Source organism: Orycteropus afer, unplaced genomic scaffold (assembly GCF_000298275.1).
Source record: "Orycteropus afer afer isolate SDZICR_OR568_19922 unplaced genomic scaffold, OryAfe1.0 scaffold00234, whole genome shotgun sequence".
NCBI lineage: Eukaryota > Metazoa > Chordata > Mammalia > Tubulidentata > Orycteropodidae > Orycteropus > Orycteropus afer.
Genome location: NW_006921821.1, coordinates 519033 through 538666, shown reverse-complemented (window position 1 = coordinate 538666; position 19634 = coordinate 519033).

Below are 19634 nucleotides of genomic sequence, written 5' to 3'. Positions count from 1 at the left end.
TCCACCATGGGTGACCCTGCTGATATTTAAGATGCTGATGGCATAGCCACCAGTCTCACAGCAACACGCAAGCCACAGCAGTACAACTGACAGATGAGTGTTTCTTTATAGTATTCTGTTATTATCCTTTTGATTTCAGTTGGTTCTGTTGGGACATCACCTGTTTCCCATTCATGTTATTTGCATCTTCTTTTCCTTTGTTAAATTTGCCAGTGGTTTTTCACTTCTATCAATTCTTTCAAAGAACCAACTTGTAATCATTTTGATTCTTTTTTTTTTTCTTTGCTGTTCTTTTTGTAATTGTTGGGGATATTAGATTAAGGTATTGATTTTTGTCATTTCTTCTTTTTTTGACATAGGTGTTTGTTACTATAAATTGTCCTCTGAGTTCTGCTTTTGCTGTGTTCCAGGGATTTTGATATGTATTTTCATTCTCATTTAATTCAAGGAATTGCTTCATTTCTCTTTTTAAATTTTTTTCTATTACCCAGTGGTTTTTAAGTAAGGTGTTAGTAAGTTTCCATGTACTTGATTTTTTTTTCCCTGCTCTTCCTGTTGTTGAATTCAAATTTTACAATGTTGTGATCTGAAAAGATGCTTTGTAGTATTTTGATGTTTTCAAATTTATTGAGGCTTGCTTTGTGGCCTAACATATATATGATCTATTATTGAGAATGTTCCATACACACTAGAAAAGAAGTATATTGTGCTGTCGTTGCATGGAGTGCTCTGTATACATTTATGAAGTCTGTTTGGTTGATTGTTGAGATCTTCAGTACCTTTGTTGAGTATCTTTCTAGCTGTTCTGTCCTTTATTGAAAGTGGTATATTAAACATTTCTATCATTGTTGTGGACATGTCTATTTCTCATTTCAACTCTGTTTTAAGTTTGATTTATGTACTTTGGGGCTCTTTCATTTGATACACAGACATTTATTATGTTTATGTTCTCTCATTTGATTGACCATTTAATCATTATATTCTATCCTTCCCTGTCTCTTTTGCTAGTTTTTCCTTAAAGTGTGTTTTATCAAAAATTAATATTGCCATTCTTGCTCTCTTTTGGTTGTCATTTGCTTGATGTTTTCCATCCTTTGATTTTTAACTTACTTTTGTCTTTATGTCTAAGATCTGTCTCTTGGAGACAGTGTGTTGATGGGTCATGTTATCTTATCCATTCTGCTAGTCTCTGTCTCTTGACTGGTACATTTAATCCATTCATATTCAGTGTAATTAATGATTACTGTTGTCATTTTGCTGTGTGTTTGTGTTTGTGTGTGTGTGTGTTGTTGTGTTGATGGTTTCTTGTTCCATTTTTCTGTGCTAAGTTCATTTGTTTTATGGATTTTCTTATCATTTCCTTTGTTGTTACTGGTTTGATTCTTATTGAGTCTTTATGATTTTCTTTTGTATTTTGGTAAGTAAGTTTATTCATTTTCTTTGACATTGTGCTCTAATTTATTATTACCTTCCCAAGTTTAAAATGTTCCATTCTATCTTGATATTTTCTGGACTTCCTCTCCATTTGGAAGTTCTATGACTATGCCATTTATTCCTTCTTATTGCTTTGTAGTTGTCATCATTTATAAATTGACTTCTCTGGTTCCATGTTTTCAGTCTTAAAGTTTTATTATTTTTACTTCTGTATCTTGGTTGATTTCTGGGTGATGTTGTTAGATGTCTTAAATTCAGGTTGCTGTCTGCCATTATTGGTTCTCTGTCCAAAAAACTCCCTTTAACATTTCTTGTGAGCTTGGTCTGGTTTTTAAAAATTCCTTTAATTTCTATTTATCTGGAAACATCCTAATTTTGACATTGTATCTGAGGGACAATATTGCCAGATATATATTTCTTTGTTAGCATTTTTTTTTTCTTTCAGGGTTTTATATATGTCATCCCATTTTCTTTTCATCTTCATGATTTCTGACAAGAAATAAGGGCTTAGACTCATTGATTCTTCTTTGGAGTTAACCCCATTATTCTTTAGCTACTTTCATAATTCTTTCTTTGACCTTGGTTTGGGAAAGTTGGATTATGATGTGTCTTGATTATTTTATTTTGGGGTTTATCCTATTCGGAGTTCATTGAGCTTCTTGAATATATATCTTCTCAGTTTCATAGTAGTAAAATTTTCTTCCACCAAATCTTCCATAACTTTCTTGTGCCTCCCCCCATATCTTCTTGTTCTGGAATGCTAATCAAACAGAAATTTTTCCTCTTAATGATGTCATATATAATTCTTAGGCTTTCTTCATTTTTTTCATTCCTTTTTCTGATTATTCAGATTAGTATCAAGAGATTTGTCTTTGATTTCACTAATTCTGTCTCCCATTGATTCAATTTAACTTCTTTTTTCTTCCAATACATTATCTATTTCTGAAATTTTAGCATTAATCTTCTGGATTTCTATGTGTTGTTTTTATTGGGTTTCTAACTTTCCATTTGTCAGTTCTTCTGTTTTGTATTTTTTTGTTTTGTTTTTTAATTCTTCTAGAGTTTTGTCTGTGTTTTCCTTGATGCTGTCTGTGATTTCCTTTGGTCTTTCTCTCAATCTTTGAAGGTACCTAAATATAACCCTTTGCAATTTCTTATCAGGTAGTTCCAATACCACTTCTTCCTCTAGAAGATTTTCTGGTCCTGTATTTTGGTCATTGTGGCAGTTAAGTTTGTATGTCAACTTGGCTGGGCCTGGTTAAGTGGCTGGGCAGGTGAATGTAGCTATTCCCCATGATGACATTGGTAATCAACTCCATGATGGAATCTACTGGAGCAGCTGAGTAGCTGCTTTAAGAATGTGGGCTGCTTCCAGTATATAACAAGCAGCTTTGAGGAAGGTCTCTAGCTTTCTGGCACACTTGAACCCTGCATGTAGCCAAGTCGTTGTTCAGCAGCCTGCCATGCCCTGCTGATCTTGGGAGTTTTTCTGGACTTGAATTAGTGGCCTGCTGTGTTGTTTGCTAGTATCAGGACTGTGCCTTTTTACTTGTCAACCTTGGATTTGTCAGCCTCAACAGCCAGCAGTTGCCTGAGTGAAGAAAAGCCTCCAGCTTCAGTGGGCCAGGAGCAGGAGGCAGAGGTGAAGCCCAAGGTTGAAGGGCTTTCACCCAGCCCCTAGAACCTGGCACTGTGAACTCACACTTCTAGTCTCCAAAGCTGTAAGAGGATAAAGTCATCCCATTTGTTGTATCTTCTGTTAGAGTGGCACTAGGTAACCAAAACAGTCACTTACTTAAGCTATCTTGTACTGTGTTTTTGTGTAATTTGAAGTGTCTGTAGTCTCTGAGACTTTGTGGTGTTATTGCATTTATTTGTGTATTTGGTTGGTTTGCTTTACTCTGGTTATTGTATTGTTTTTTTACCAGAAACACAGTGGGTGTGCTACTCTGTTAGCAGCAATAGGGTGCTCACCATGTATCTGAGTGGATTTGGTGTGTGTAGTGGGGGTGGGACAATGCACATGAGTCTCTGATCACTAGTTGTGTAGAGCATATGAGGACACACTGGGCAGGTGTAGGCTACCATCTGTCATTTATCTAGTGGTGCTGGAGTGAGTGGTTGCACTTACCCTGAGAGTGGGGCAGCAAGTTTAGTGAGTAAGATTGGGTAGGGTCACTGACTCCCTACTGCTGAGGAAAGAAAGAAAAACAGGGATGTGATAGTTGGAGCTGTGTGTCAACTTGACTGGCCCACAATTCTGTGTGGTTTATGCAGTTGTGATGTGGTTATTCCCATGATGGGATCAGATGTGTATGTTTTGAGCAGCCAACCCATTGAAAGTGAGTTTCCCTAGGGGTGTAGCCTGCTTCCAGTATATTTATCAACATCCTGGGAAAAAAGACACTCTTCTGTGGATCAGGATTCTGTTGTGCTGCCTACAACTGTCTGTGAGCAAACAATCCACCATTCAGCCTGGAGATTTTGGATTTGTCATTCATTGGAGTCATCAGCCAGTATACTGTCTGCCAACCTTGAGCTCTTCAGCCCTTGCAGCTGCATGAGTTGGGAAAAGCCTCCAGCTTGATGTTTTATCCAAGAACTTGGACTTACCAGCTTCTATAAGTGTATGAGCCTTTTTCCTAAGATAAATTTCTCTTTCTCTATATATATAAACTTTACTGGTTTTGTTTATCTAGAGAACCCAGTGTAGCACAAGGGGTGAGAAGGAAATAATGGGAAATAAAGAAGAAGAAACAATGGAAGGAGGAAAAGGGAAGACCTAAAAATAGAGATAAAAAGAGAAAATAATAATAATAAGACAAAACCACTAGCTGCCAAACATGGCTGCAATGAGAATGTAGTGTTTGCTGTGTTTGCTCTGTGAGAGCACACACTATTGAATGTAGAGGGGCAGGGGTAGGAGTTACTGAACACAGAGGTGTTGAGGGCCCAGTAAATCCCCTCACAGAATCAAAAAAAGAAAGAATGAATAGAGTGGGGGTGGGAAGAGGAAGAAAAGAAAGGAGGAACAGAGAAGAAGAACAAAGGGGAAAAAAAGAAAGAAAACTGACATATTAGTGGTGCAAGCATTAGCTACGAAAAAAGGCTGCAGTGGAATCATGGAGCTCAGTCTACAGGAGCACACACTACCACCCATGGAAAGGCAGTGTAGGTGCTAGTGAATGTGGAAGTGGTGGGGGGCATCTACAATCTCTGTGAGATCAAAAAGCAAGTGGAAGGAAGAGGAAGGAAAAAAGCAAGTGGGAGGAAGCAGAAAGAACCAAGAGGAAATTAAAAAAAAGAGATAAAAGTAGCATAATACTGGCAAAAGCACTTGCCACAACTGGCAGTAGGGCAGGAATGTAGTGCTTGCTCTGTGAGAGCACACACAGCTGATTGGGGAGAGGCAGCAGCCGGAGCTGCTGGCCATGGAGGTGGGGGTCAGTTCCCAGCTATCAAATTTTAAAAAAAAAGAAAAGGCGGGAAGAATAATAAAGAAAAAATAAGTAGGGAGAATGCAGATGAAAGATAAAGAAAACAAAAAAGAAAGGAGAAAAAACAACACAACACTGGCATTGGGAAGCAGTTAGGCCAGCCTTCGGGTAGGTGGGTGTGAGAAGGGCTGTGCCTCTGGTCACTGGCAGGTCACAAGGTAAGAGGGGATATTGTACCTTTCTGGTCACCGATCACTGATATAGTTGCTGGCTCTGTGTGAACAGAGCTGGTTATCTGGTTATTGCTTGGATCAGAATGCTGCTTGCAATAATTCAAAATGACTGTTCTCTACCAGTTGGCAGTTTGCCTCTCCATATCCCTCCCTGTTCACTATTCTCATTTAATCCCTTCCTCTAATTGGTATTTATTCTATTTCTGTATTCTTTCCTTTGAAGCTCTGGGTTCCAGAATTGTCATCTGTATCCATCTCATTTGGTTTCTCAAGTCTTTGTCATACAAGGTATGTATTGTACATGTGACAAGTTCATCATCTTGGACCTTCCTTCTATGTTTTCTGCCATGATCTTTTCAATCTCCTTATATGCATGCAAAAACTGGACAATGAATAAGGAAGACCAAAGAAGAGTTGATGCATTTGAATTATGATGTTGATGAAGAATATTAAATATACCATGGACTGCCAGAAGAATTTAAAAAGCTGTGTTGAAAGAAGTATAGCAAGAATGCTTCTTAAAAATGAGAATGATAGGACTTCCTCTCACATACTTTGGACATGTTATCAGGAAGGAACAGTCCTTAGTGAAGGACATCATGCTTGTTAAAGTAGAGGCCAAAAAAAAAAAAAGAACTTCAATGAGATAGATTGACATGGTGGCTGCAACAATGGGCTTAAATATGGCAACAATTGTGTACAGGATCAGATAGTGTTTTGTCCTGTTGTCCATAATGTAACTATGAGTTGGAACTGACTCGTCAGCACCTAACAACAACAATAATACAAAAGTCTGGAACTTAACATTGTGTAACCTAACTGGCCTAAAAGTTTGTTTCCTTTCACACAAAAATGATACTTCCATAAATTGAAATGCACAATTGGCATCTTTGTTGTTGTTGTCATCAAATTGACTCTGACTTATAGGAGCTCTGGTGGCATAGTACCTAAGGCACCTGACTGCTAACCAGAGGCTGGTGGTTCAAACCCACCAGCCACTCCTCGAAAGGAAGGTTGGGCAATCTACTTCCATAGTGATAGCGCCTCAGAGACCCAAGGAGGGGTCACTGTGAGTCAGACCTGACCCAACGGCAGTGGGTTTGGGTATAGTGACCTTATATATAACAGAATGAAATATCACTTGGTTCTGCACCATCTTCATGACAATTGGTGTGTTTATGTCCATTGTTGAAGTTATTGCATACAAATCCATCTCATTGAGGTTCCTCATTTTCTTTGACTTTCTACTTTACCAAACATGGTGTTGTCTTCTAGCAGTTGCTCTTTCCTGATAAAGTGTCCTAAGTAAGCTAGCTGAAAAAAAAACAAAACAAAACAAAACAAAAAAAAAAAAAAAAAACACTGCCATCAAGTAGGATCTGACTGATAGCATTCTGAGGCGGTATCACAACAGTAGTAGATTGCCCAACCTTCCTTCCAAAGCTACCTGAATCTCACCATTTTTTCATTTTTGGTAATAAGCTGGAGCCTGTGAAGAGGAAGAGGCCAGAAATGAGTAGGAGAGATATAAAGAAAGACTAGAACACAGGATCACTTGGAAGGGAGCTGCCATCACATCATAGGACCCTGTAAGACAGAGCCTAAAGGATAAACATGACTGAGGCTGCTCAGGTCTGACCGGATCTCCCTAAGAGTTCAAATGTAACTACTTCAAAACACATAAACACAACCTTTATGGCTTAGCCTGTGTTGTAAGAGACATCTGCCAGTAACAATGAGACCCTGGTAAGTGCTCAGAAAGCTTCCAGACACTACTTGCAAATTATTTATCAAATTTGTTCATCTGCAAATATGCACTCCTTAGAAGGAAGATTGGGTAATCTACTTCTGTAGTGATACTGCCTCAGAAACCCAAAGAGTGGTTGCTATGAGTCAGATCTGACTCGATGGCAGTGAGTGGGTGATGTTAAAATCAGAATGTGTTCTTAGCTATCTGCTAAATAGATGCCCAAGTGGTTTACAATGGTATTCTGCAAAAATAAAGGATTTTTTTAATTAAAAAAAAACTAATGTTTCTGGGATTTTTCTATATATAGGATCATATCATCTCCAAATAGAGAGAGTTTTACTTCTTTGCCAATTTGTGTGCCTTTTATTTCCTTTTCTTACCTTATTGCTCTGGTTAGTACTTCCAACACAATATTGTACAGGAGTGGTGATTTTATTCCATTCACAAGGTGAATGTTTTCAATCTCTGTCTGTTGAGAATAATGCTGGCCATTTGTTTTATGTATATGCCCTTAATTATCTTGAAAAATTTGAGCCTTTTTATCAAGAATGGCTGTTGTATTTTGTCAAATATCTCTTTTCTGAATTGATTAACATGATCATGTTGTTTTTTTCCCTTTATTCAATTTATTTAATTATTTGGTGTATTACCTTGATTGTTTTTCTAATGTTGAACCATTATTGCATACCTCTTTTGAATCCCACTGGATCATGATGTATAATTATTATTATTATTGACATGTTGTTGGATTCTAGTGGCTAGGATTTTGTTGAGGAGCTCTGGTAGCATACTAAGTAAGACACTTGACTGCTAACCAGAAGGCTGGTAGTTCAAACCCACCAAGCACTCCTCAAAAGGAAGGTTGGGCAATCTACTTCTGTAGTGATACCGCCTTGGAAATCCAAGGAGGGGTCGCTATGACTTGGGTCCAACTTGATGGAACATAACAACAGGATTTTGTTGAGAATATTTTTTATTTTGGTTTTTATTTTTTCTATTACCAGGTAGTTTTTAAGCAGTGTTATTCAGTTTCCATCTATCTGATTTTTTTCCCTTGCTCTTCTTGTTGTTGATTTCTAATTTTTTTCCATATATTTTTCCATGCAGAGTTCACTTTGTTTATGGATTTTCATATCATTTCCTTCATTGCTAGTGTTTTAGTGTTTACTAGATCTTTATGACTTTCCTCTTTTTTATTTTGATTAGAAGATTTTAAATTTTCTTTGAGGTTACCTTGCAATTTACTTTTATCTTCCCAAGTTTAAAGCTAACCATTCTATCTTTATTTTGTCTTGAGTTCCTCTCCATTTGGAAGTTCTGTAACTATACCTTTTATTCCCTTTTTTACTTTGTAGTTGCTGTCATTCCCAGATTGACTTATCTGATTCTCTATTTTCAATCTTATTGCTTTATTTTATTTTTTATACTTCTGTATCTGGGTTAGTTTCTGGGTATTGTCATGTGTCTTAATCTCAGTTAGTTGTCTGCCATTGCTACTTCTCCCTTTAGCATTTCTTGTAAGTTTGGTCTCGTTTTTTTTTTTTTTTTTTTTTTGTTTTTTTTTTTTTTTTTTTTATCAATTCCCTTAATTTCCGTTTATCTGAAAATGTCCTAATTTTGCCATCATATTTGAGGGACAATTTTTCTGCATATGTAATTTTTGACTGACAATTTTTTTTCCTTTCAGAGTTGCATATATGTTAACCAATTGCCTTCTCACCTGCATGGTTTCTGCCAAGAAATTAGAGCTTAGTCTTATTGACTGCCCTTTGTAGGAAACTTCATTTTTCCTGAGCTGCTTTCAGGATTCTCTGTCTTTGGTTTTGGAATTTGATTACACTATGTCTCGGTGATTTTCTTTTGGGGGTCTATCCTGTTTGGGATTTGTTGAAGTTCTTGAGTGCATATCTTCTCATCTTTCATCATATTAGTGAAGTTCTTCTCTTCCACAAAAATATTTGACAATTTTCTCTGTTTTTTTTTTTTGTTTGTTTGTTTGTTTTTGTTGCTTCCTGTTGTGGAATTTGGCCCATGTGTATGGTATTCCTCTTGATAATGTCACACAAAAATCTTAGGCCTTCTACATTTTTTTTTTTTTTATCCTACCTTCTTCCACCACCCATTCAATATTTCCTTTACCCACAGCAAGTATCTCAACTGGTAGTGGTTCTTTTCCTGATAGGGTAAACCAAACCTCATTCCTGAAGAATCTAGACCGTTAGTAGTCACGTCAGAATTGTGTTGCAGCAGTTATCCACTGACTTTAATCACAGGGCACAGTAGTACTAAAAGATATCCTAAGGAGTCTCCTATTCAGACATATTCTTCTTTATTTCCAAAATGTAGTACTGATCTTATTTCTTCTTGGTAATCAGCCAACACAGTAACTTCCTTCTTTGTTGACCCTGAAGCATGAGGAGCACAAGATGGCCAGGTAGTATTCTTAACTTCCAGTTCACTGTAATCAGCATTGTGTCTCCAGATGGGAGTATTCCTTCCTTTGAGACTAAGACCTCCAGATGCACAGAGCATAGGATCACACTGTTGTTGCTATTAGGTGCCACTGAGTCATCTCCAACTCACAGCAACCCTATGTACAACAGAACAAAACACTGCCTGGTCCTGTGCCAGCCTCATAATCCTTACTATACCTGAGCCCATCATTGCAGTCACAGTGTCAATCCATCTTGTTCAGGGCCTTCCATTTTTTCATTGAGCCTCCACTTTACCAAGCATGATATCCTTCTCCAGAGAATGGTCCCTTCTGGCAACATGACCAAAGTAGGTGAGATGAAGTCTGGCCATTCTCAAAGGGTCACATGAAGCAAAAATTTTTTGAGTGAGTCTGTACAGGTAATAGTGAGTGGTGCCATTCCCATTTCCATCCTTTTGTTCCTAGACCCACAAATCCTGGCTATTTAAGAAACAGTACCCTATATTGGGTGCTGGTTTATAGCTTGTACAGTCTCCTAGAGAACATTGCCCCAATCCTGCATGGTATTTCCACCTAGCTGGCACCATAATTGTGTCTTTGCAAGGCCATCCCACTGGTCTATCAAGCCAGCCTTCTCAGGATGATGGGAAACATGTTAAGACCAGTGAATGTCGTGAACATGGGCCCACTGCTGCACTTCATTTGCTGTAATGTGAGTCCCTTGATCCAAAGTGATTCTGTGTGGGATTCCATGACATTGGTTAAGGCATTCTTTAAGGTCATGGATGGTAATTTTGGCAGAAGCATTACATGCAGGAAAAGCAAATTTGTATTCAAAGTGTCCAGGAGGAACAAAATGCTGCCCTTTCCATGATGGAAGTGGTCCAATGTAATCAACCTGCCACAAGGTTGCTGGGTGATCACCCCAAGGAATGGCTCCATATTGGTCTCTGCTGCTTTCAGATTGGGCACTCAGCTGTGGCTATAGGCAAGTTGGCCTCAGTGAGTGGAAGTCCACATTGCTGAGCCCATCCCTACCACCATGACCACTTTGTTTATGACCCCATTGGGCAATGACAGGATTGTCTGGGAAAGGAAGATGACCAATTTTCACAGACTATGTCATCCTATTCACTTAATTTTAAAATCCTCTGCCAAGGTTACCTTTTGGTGAGCATTCACATAAGACACAAATATCTTCATTTCTTTAGCCCATTCCTCTTTGTCAACAAGTTTCCAATCATCCTCTTTCCAAGTCCCCAACTATCCAAACCATTGTCCACAGCCCATAAATCAGTATACAATCACAAATCTAAAATTCTTCTTCCAAGAAAAGTGAACAACCAGATGCACTGCTCAAAGCTCTGCCCATTGGGAAGCTTTCCATTCACTGCTGTTCTTCAGGGTGGTCCCAGAAAGGGGTTTCAGTGTTGCTGCTGTCCACTTTTGAGAAGTGCCTGCATACCATGCAAAACTATCTGTAAACCAGGCATGAGTTTACAGATATCACAATGAACTCCCCATGAGGCCATTGATGAAGAATGGGAGAGGGAAGTTAATGTGATTGTAGTGGACCCATAGGCATTTGGGCCACTTCCTAATGCAACTTACTTGTACCTTGAGGTCTAGCTAGAGCCCGACCTCTTATATACCACTTTCATTTAATGATGGAGTTCTGTTGTGCATGTCTAACTAACTTTATGACTCTGTGGGTCAGACAACATCCTGTTCATGATAGTTAGCTCAGGATGTATGGTGACTTGGTGAAACAGTGTTAGGCTTTCAGTCTCCAATAAGGCTCATTAAAAATCCAAAAGCTGTTTTTCAAAAGGAGAGTAGTTATCTGCAGAGGATGACAAGGCTTTACTCCAAAATCCTAAGAGTTTGCACTGTGATTCATCAATAGGTACCAGCCAAAGTCTTCAAACAGCATCTCTATCTGCCACTGACACTTCAAGCACCATTGGATCAGCCAGATAAAATGGCCCAAGTGGCAAAACTTCTTGCATAGCAGCCTAAACCTGTTGCATATCCTTCTCTTGTTCTGGGCCAAAACTAGCAGATTTTAGGCATTTGATAAATAGGCCATAGTAGCACACCCAAATAAGGGATTTGTTGCCTCTAAAATCCAAAGAGGCACACCAGGAGTTGTGCTTCCTTTTTAGTTGTGGGAGAGGCCAGATGCAATAACTTATCCTTCACTTTAGTAGGAATGTCTCTGTATGCCCCACACTACTGGACCCCTAGAAATTCCACTGACATGAAAGGCTCTTGATTTTTTATTGAGTTAATTTCCCACCCTCTAGTATGCAAATGTATTACCAATAAGTCTAGAGTCCTTAATATTTCTTCCTTACTATGTCTAATAAGCATGATGTGATCAATGTAATAAACCTATGTGACATACTATAGAAGAAAAAGGCAATCAAGGACCTGCAGACTAAATTATGACATAGTATTGGAGAGTTGGTACCCTTGAGGTAGAACCATGAAGGTATATTGCTGGCCTACCAGCTGAAGGCAAATTTCTTCTGGCGGTCCTTCAAAACCAGAATTGAGAAAATGGCATTGGCTGGATCAATAGTTGCATACCAGGTACAAGGTGATGTATTACTTTGCTCAAGCAATAAGACTACATCTGGCACAGCAGCTGAAATTGGACCTGTTAAGCTTACAATAATCCACCTGTCATTCTCCAAGATCCATCCATTTTTTTCCACAGGTTAATAGGCAAGCTAAATGTGGATGTGGTGGGAGTCACCAGCCCTGAATCCTTCAAGTCCTTGATAGTGGCACTAATCTCTGCAATCTCTCCAGAAATGTGCTTTTGGTTTACTATTTTCCTAAGAGAGTATTTTAATGACTTCCACTTGGTTTTTCCTACCTCCTCACTCCAAATGTCAAGGATCCAATGTGTAAACTCTGCCACTTGCTGAGTGTGTCTATTCCAATTATACATTTTGGAACTGGGGAAATCACTACTGAATGGGTTTGGAGATCCACTGGACACCCTGTGAGATGGATCTCAGTGAAAACTCTACCAGTAACTTGACCTCCACATGCCCACACTCTGATCAGTGAACCACAGTGATATTTTGAGTCTCCTAGAATCAAAGTCTGTTCAAAGGCTAGTGTCCAGTAATCCTCAAAATGTCTGATTATTTTCTTTACCCTAATGAATAGCCATTCTTCTAAAAGGCCATAGATCCCTTTGAGGAAGTCTGGGAAAAAGATTAACAGTATAAATTTTTGGCAGCGTACTGCAATCTTTCCTCAAAGGGACCCATTCCCTTTCATTTAAGAGGTTGGGGTCTGTAAACTGGCTCCACCCTGGAAATTGGCTGCGGGGCTGTGAATATCTACTCTGGTGGTTCAAGTTAGACTGTTGTTCACTTGAATTGGAATTCTTCCACTTGTACAGATCAAGTAAATATTTAGTAGATTTCCCATCAATTTCACTCCTAGGGACATCATGCCTAAGTAGCCAACGCCATAAGTCCATATGAGTTGGACTATTTTGATTACTGTTTTCACTCTGCTATCCATTATGGTAACCATGTCCACCTTTTCTTTGTCAATTAAGTGCTCCCACTTGCCCCTACCACCACAGGGTGCAATCAGCCCCATTGTAGTTAGATATCTATCAAATTGGGTTACATAAAATAGCAATCAAAGCAGTCATCAAAAATGCTAGAATTTCTTTCATAAATTTGTTACTAATCATTGTAGTGAAAGGTGTGCCGTGCAGGTCTGTGGGTCTAATATGATAAATCTACTCGAACATACCAATTTCTCTAAGTCTTTGGATACCTACTCCTGCATTATTTCAATGCAAGTCTGGTACTTCAACTTGACTTAGTGTAGGCCACCATATAATCCATGCTTCAGTAAACCAACCAAATAAACTGTCATATCCTTTTCTAACCTCTTAAGCTGAAAAACTGAATGAAGAATCTGTTGCTTAGGGAACCCAAATCAATAAACTTAGACTGTTTCAACAGTTCCTTGCATCATTATCCCACAGCCTTGATAGCCATTTTCCAGGTTTCTATTTACACATATTAGAAAAATCAAGCAGTTCTTTTGGTGAGTATGTGCTTCCTCCTGGGTCACACTTTTTACTTTACTTTTTGGGGCTTTTTGTAACTTAAATCTAGTTATAAGTATAAAATCAACAATGGGTGGTGGAAGTGGTTCCTGGGAACACTCAGCAACATCTTGTAACACATCTGGCTCAAGCAATGCCCTAGACAATGGCCCAGGTGCCATCTCAGGAGACATTTCAAACAATGACTCAGAGGCTGGATTGGTCTCATCAGATAGGGGTAAGAGGGATGAGTTCTGCTGGTAGAAGTGATTCAACAGAATTTAGGGATTCAATGTTCCCACCTTCCTTATTATCTGCCCATAAGTCTACATTCCAAGTTTCAGCATCCCATTTCTTCCAATCAATGTCTTCACTTTAACTTCAGACAGCATTTGATGATGGCAATTTAACTGGTATTGTAATGATAAGACTCTGGGTTTGGTTTTCAGCAATAACAGCTTTGTTACAGAAATAAGGATTTCTGTAAGGGCACAAGTGGCAATACTGAGGTCTTTTATATGATGTTTGAGCTGTGACTCTGAAGCCCTGAGCTATCTCTTTCTTTCACCATTTTGTCTAGTGTAAGTAGAACCAACCAACCAGCTGCCTTCTACTTCTCATTCTGACAAAATTGGACAAAAGCATATAAAAGTATCAAACATCAAAAGTATCAAACATGTTATCAAACATATGATCACCCTGAGACTCATTTCTCACCAGTACTTGAGCTATTGGTGTTGCTATCTTGTGTATTAATATTGTCACTTCATGCCATGGATTAGTAGTACACTCTTTACTAATGGAAGCAGAATCATCAACGCCTTTACCACTAATGAGACTTGAGAAATAATTTAGAAAACTCATTCTTACTATTTTGTTTCTTTAGAACCACTTCCAGTACCAAATGTCTTCGGTTGGATTCTCTAGAGAAATAAACCAGTGACACTTACATACACACAGAGAGAGAGAAAGACAGAGAGAAATTTGATATAATCAAGATGGCAGAATAGGTGGAAAGACTGCACAGACCCCCTTCAACAAAGGAAAGGGGAACCAATTAACACAGATACAGAAGACAATCCTGGACCCATGAGCCTTGAAGGGAAGGATATAGAAGTGGACTGAACTCCAACTAGCAGAAGAATTTGCATGAAAACACCAAAAAAAAAAGAGACATACAGAGCTGCACTCTGACAACAATTCTGATGGCACAGACAGCATGGATATTGCTGATTGGTGATAGGACCTAAGAATTAACCTAAAAATCAGCTCTGATAGCCAAGGACTGCACCAAGGATGACTCTGGTGGCTGGTGAACAAAAAGGGAAGCAGCAAAGAGGAAGGCAGGCTGAGCTGTGGACTTTTGCCTGCCCAGAGGGTGCGGCCATTTTGAATGTTTACAAGCAGTTTGACCATTTTGGATATTTAAAGTGACAGCCTTCTCCCAGATCACAGGGAGTTAAGAATAGGCTCTGCTTGCCAGGAACCACAAGGACATTCTGGACACGATGCATGGAAAGGTGTGACATTCCCCTTGTTACTCTTATATCTCACACACTCTTGGTGAATGGAGGTGCAGACATCCCTCACTGTCACCTGCTTTCTAGGCCAGCAGGAATTCCATCCCAGTCTGTGTGCTCCGACAGAGCCTGGGTGCCTTGCCCTACCCTGCCCTGATTTATTTTTTTCTTTTTTTTAAGTTTGTTTGTTTTTGTCTCTTTTAAAACTACTATTATTATTACTAATTTTGTACTTTATATTATTATTCTTTATTCTTCCCTTCCTAGGTTCTAGTTTTCAGCTTTTTCTCTTTTCCAGGTTCCTGGTTCCAATTATTTTTTTATTTCCTGTGGATAACCCCATTCCTTGTTTTCCTTTTTGTGTTTTTCCCAATTTTTCTTCATTATTCTCCTCCTGTACCCTTTTTCTCTTATTGCCCTCTCCCCAGATATTGCAGTCTGTTTTTTCCCCCTTTTTTTCTTTTTTTGGTTACTGTTGCTGTGTGATTACACAGTGTGTTTTTTGCCCATTTGCTTTTACTTTTTTGATAGTTATTCAATTGTTATTTTTGTCAACTGGGTGGGAAACAGCAACAGTCCCCACCCAACACAGCTACACCCACACCTCCTGCAGCTTCACTTACTGAGTAAGAGCCATCACTTCCTTCTCCACCAATGGGCCAATGATAAACAACCACCAAGTAGAGCGTGACTCACCCTTAGCTGTTCTTCACAAATTGTTAACAGAGATTTAAATACAACAATGTCACAATGTCTTGGAGACAACAGATCATCATAGTCCACACAAAGAAGCAGGATAAAGTGGTAGAAACAAGGGAGTAGGATACAGACCCAGAACACATCCCTGGGGAAAAAGCAGCATTGGAACTCACTGATAAGGAATTCAAAAGAATTATATTTAGGTGTCTTCAAAGAATTGAGAGACAGATCAAGGAAAACACAGGCAAAACCCCGAAGAAATTTGGAAGAAAATACAAGAACAAAATGACAAAATAAATGAAAAATTACAAATAATTCAAATCTACAGATACAAATTGAGAAGATTAATAGTAAATTTTCAGAAATAGTAACACATTGAAAGGGCAAAGGAGTAGAATTGATGCAATGGAAGACAGAATTAATGAGATTGAAGACAAATACCTGAAGACTTCTTTGGAAAGGGATAAATCAGAAAAAAAATCAAAACAAAATGAAGAAACCCTAAGGTTCATGTAGGATACCATCAAAAGGAAAAACCTATATGTCATTGGAATTCCAGAATAGGAAGGGAAAAATAAAACCACTGAGAAAATTGTCCAAGATTTGTTGAAAGAGAACGTCCCTGATATAATGAAAGATGAGAATATATCCATTCAGGAAGTCCAACAAACCCCAAACAGGATAGACCCCAAAAGAAAATCACCAAGACATATCACCATCAAACTCATCAAAACCAAAGACAAAGACAGAATCTTGAAAGCACCACAGGAAAAACAAAAAGTTATTTACAAAAGACAACCAGTAAGAATAAGCTCTGATTTCTCAGCAGAAACCATGCAAGCAAGGAAGCAATGGGGTGGTGTATATAAAACCCTGAAAGAGAAAACTTTTCAACCAAGCATTATATATCTGGCAAAATTGACTCTCAAATATGGTGGTGAAATTAGGAGATTTCCAGATAAGCAGAAACGAAGGGAATTTGTTAAAACCAGACCAACCTTATGAGAGATGCTAAAGGGAGTCCTTTGAACAGAGAACCAAAAATAGCAAACAACAACTGACCATTAATACACAAAATGACATAACCCAGAAACCACAGCTATGGACACATCCAAAGTAAAATGAGCTTACAAGATTGTAAACATGGAACCAGAGATATCATTTGGCAAATGAGGACAACTACAAACAAAATGAGGGAAAAGACTGAGTAGTTACCGAACTTCTAAATGGTGAGGAAGTCAAGAGAGTTACAAAATAGAATGGACTGTTCTAAACTTGGGGAGAAAATTATAAATCACAGGGTAACTTCAAAGAAAAATGATAAATCTTCACATCACAATAAAAAGAGAACAAGCACAAATATTCAGCAAATACTAAAATAACAGCAACAAAGGAAATGATAACATGACTCATAAATACAATGAGCTCAGCACAGAAAATAATATGGAACAAAGAAACCAGGGACACCATGAAAAAAACACATAACAAAATGATAGCAACTAATTCATACTTGTCAATAATTACATTGAATGTTAATGGATTAAATGCACTACTCAAGAGACAGAGAGTTGCAGACTGGATAAGAAAACAAAATCCACATAAATGGAAGAACAGTTTATGAATAGGAAGATTGAACATTGTGAAAATGTCAATTCTACCCAAAGCAATCTATACATTCAATGCAATCCAAATCCAGATCTCATCAACATTCTTTAGGGATATGGAAAAATCAATCATTAACTTTATATGGAAAGGAAAAAGACCTCAGATAAGCAAAGCACTGTTGAAGAAGAACAACAAAGTAGGAGACCTCACACTGCCAGATCTCAAAACCACAGTGGTCAAAACTGCCTAGTATTGGTTTAATGACAGACACATAGACCAATGGAATAGAATTGAGAACCCAGAAATAGATCCATCGACCTATGGTCAGCTGATCTTTAACAAGTCCCCAAATCCATTAAATGGGGAAGAGAATGTTTGTTTAATGAATGGTGCTGGCAAAACTGGATATCCATTTTCAGAAAAATGAAACAAGATCTGTACCTCACACCATACACAAAAACGAACTCCAGAAGGATCAAAGATTTTAAATGTGAAACCTAAAACTATAGAGTTCCTCAAGGAAAAACTAGGGGCAAATTTAGGGGCCCTAATATATGGCAAGGAGCTCTGGTAGCATAGTGCCCAAGACACTTCACTGCTAATCAGAAGGCTGGCGGTTCAAACCCATCAGCCACTCCTCAGAAGGAAGGTTGTGCAATCTACTTCCATAGTGATACCGCCTCGGAAAACCAAGGAGTTGTCACTATGAGTTGGGTCCAACTCCACTGCAAATATCAACAGCAACAAATATATGGCATAAATAGACTATCAAGCATAACCCCAAATTCACAAACACCAGAAGAGAAACTAGATGAATGGGACCTTCTAAAACTTAAATTTGTATGTGCTTCCAAAGATTTCTCCAAAAGAGTCAAAAGAGAACTTACAGATTGGGAAAAAGTATTTGCCAATGATATATCTGACAAGGGACTTATCTCTAGAATTTATAGAAAACCCCAACATCTCAATAACAAAAAGACAAATAATCCAATTTAAAAATAGGGAGAAGACATGAATAGACACGTCACCAAGGAGAATATTTAGGTGGCCAACAAACATATGAAGAAATGCTCACGATAATTAGCCATTAGAGAGATGCAAATCAAAACAACGATGAGATACCATCTTGCCTCAGCACTGGTAGCAAAGTTCAACAGGACAGAAAATAACAAGTACTGGTGAGCATGTGAAGAGGTTGGGACTCTCGTACACTGCTGGTGGGACTGTCAAATGGTAAAACCACTGTAGAAAGCAATATGACAATTTCTTAAAATGTTGGAATTTGAAATACCATTTGACCTAGCTATTCCATTACTAAGTATATATCCTAAAGAAGTGAGGGCCATGACAAGAACAGACATATGCACACCCATGTTCATCGCAGAACTATTTACAATAGCCAAAAGATGGAAACAACCTAGGTGTCCATCAAGTGAGGAATGGATAACCAAACTTTGGTACATACACACAATGAAATACTATGTAACACTAAAGAATAACCTATAATCAGCAAAACACCACATAATGTGGATGAACTAAGAGGATATTATGCTGAGTGAAATAAGTCAATCACAGAAGGACAAATATTGCGTAAGTCTGTTATTGGAAAAGTCAAGGAAAGGTTTATATATGGAAGGAAATTTTCTTTGTTGGTTACCAGGGGTGGGAGCGGAGAGGTAGAAATAAATATCGATTTGGGTGAAGAGAAGGGCAATGTACCAAATGTGAGTGATCAACATGGTGGCATTGAGGAAGAGGAAGACACAGAGAGAGGTACGTGGGAGGTGCAGACAACAAAGATGAACCGTTTTGCACATACAGTACTAGTGCATTGTCAGTGAAGGCAAATATGGGTATACAGGTAGATAGATAGGTGGACAGGCTGAACTATTAGGTGTGTCTATGCAACATGGACTGTATAGACTTGGCCGACAATGGTTCTACAAGTGTATTTGTATGTTCTGTAAGAATTCCCAGGTGTATAGTAGAGCTGACAAGGGACAAGATTATAGTCACTTCTTGATCACAGCTAGCTACCCAGAGGGAGTGAGTAGTTGAACCTGTGGGCTTGGGACCATAGCTGCAGGGAACATCAAGCTCATTTGGCATAACATACTACACAAAACATTGTTCCACCTCCTACTTTGGTGGGTAGTGACTGAGATCTTAAAAAAAAGCTTGCAAGCAGCCATCTAGATGCAACGATGGGTCTCTCCTTATCCAGATCAAAGAAGAATGAAGAAAACCAAAGATTCATGGAAACAATTAGGCCTAGTGACTGGTACACCATCCATGCAATCTGCAGCCTATACAACTATGAGGCCAGAAGAACTAGATAGTGCCCAGCTGTCAACCACTCAGAGGTGGAGATCTTGGATAGAATGGGAGAACAATGTGGAACAAAACTCAAAATCATTTGGAAAAAAAAGGGGGGG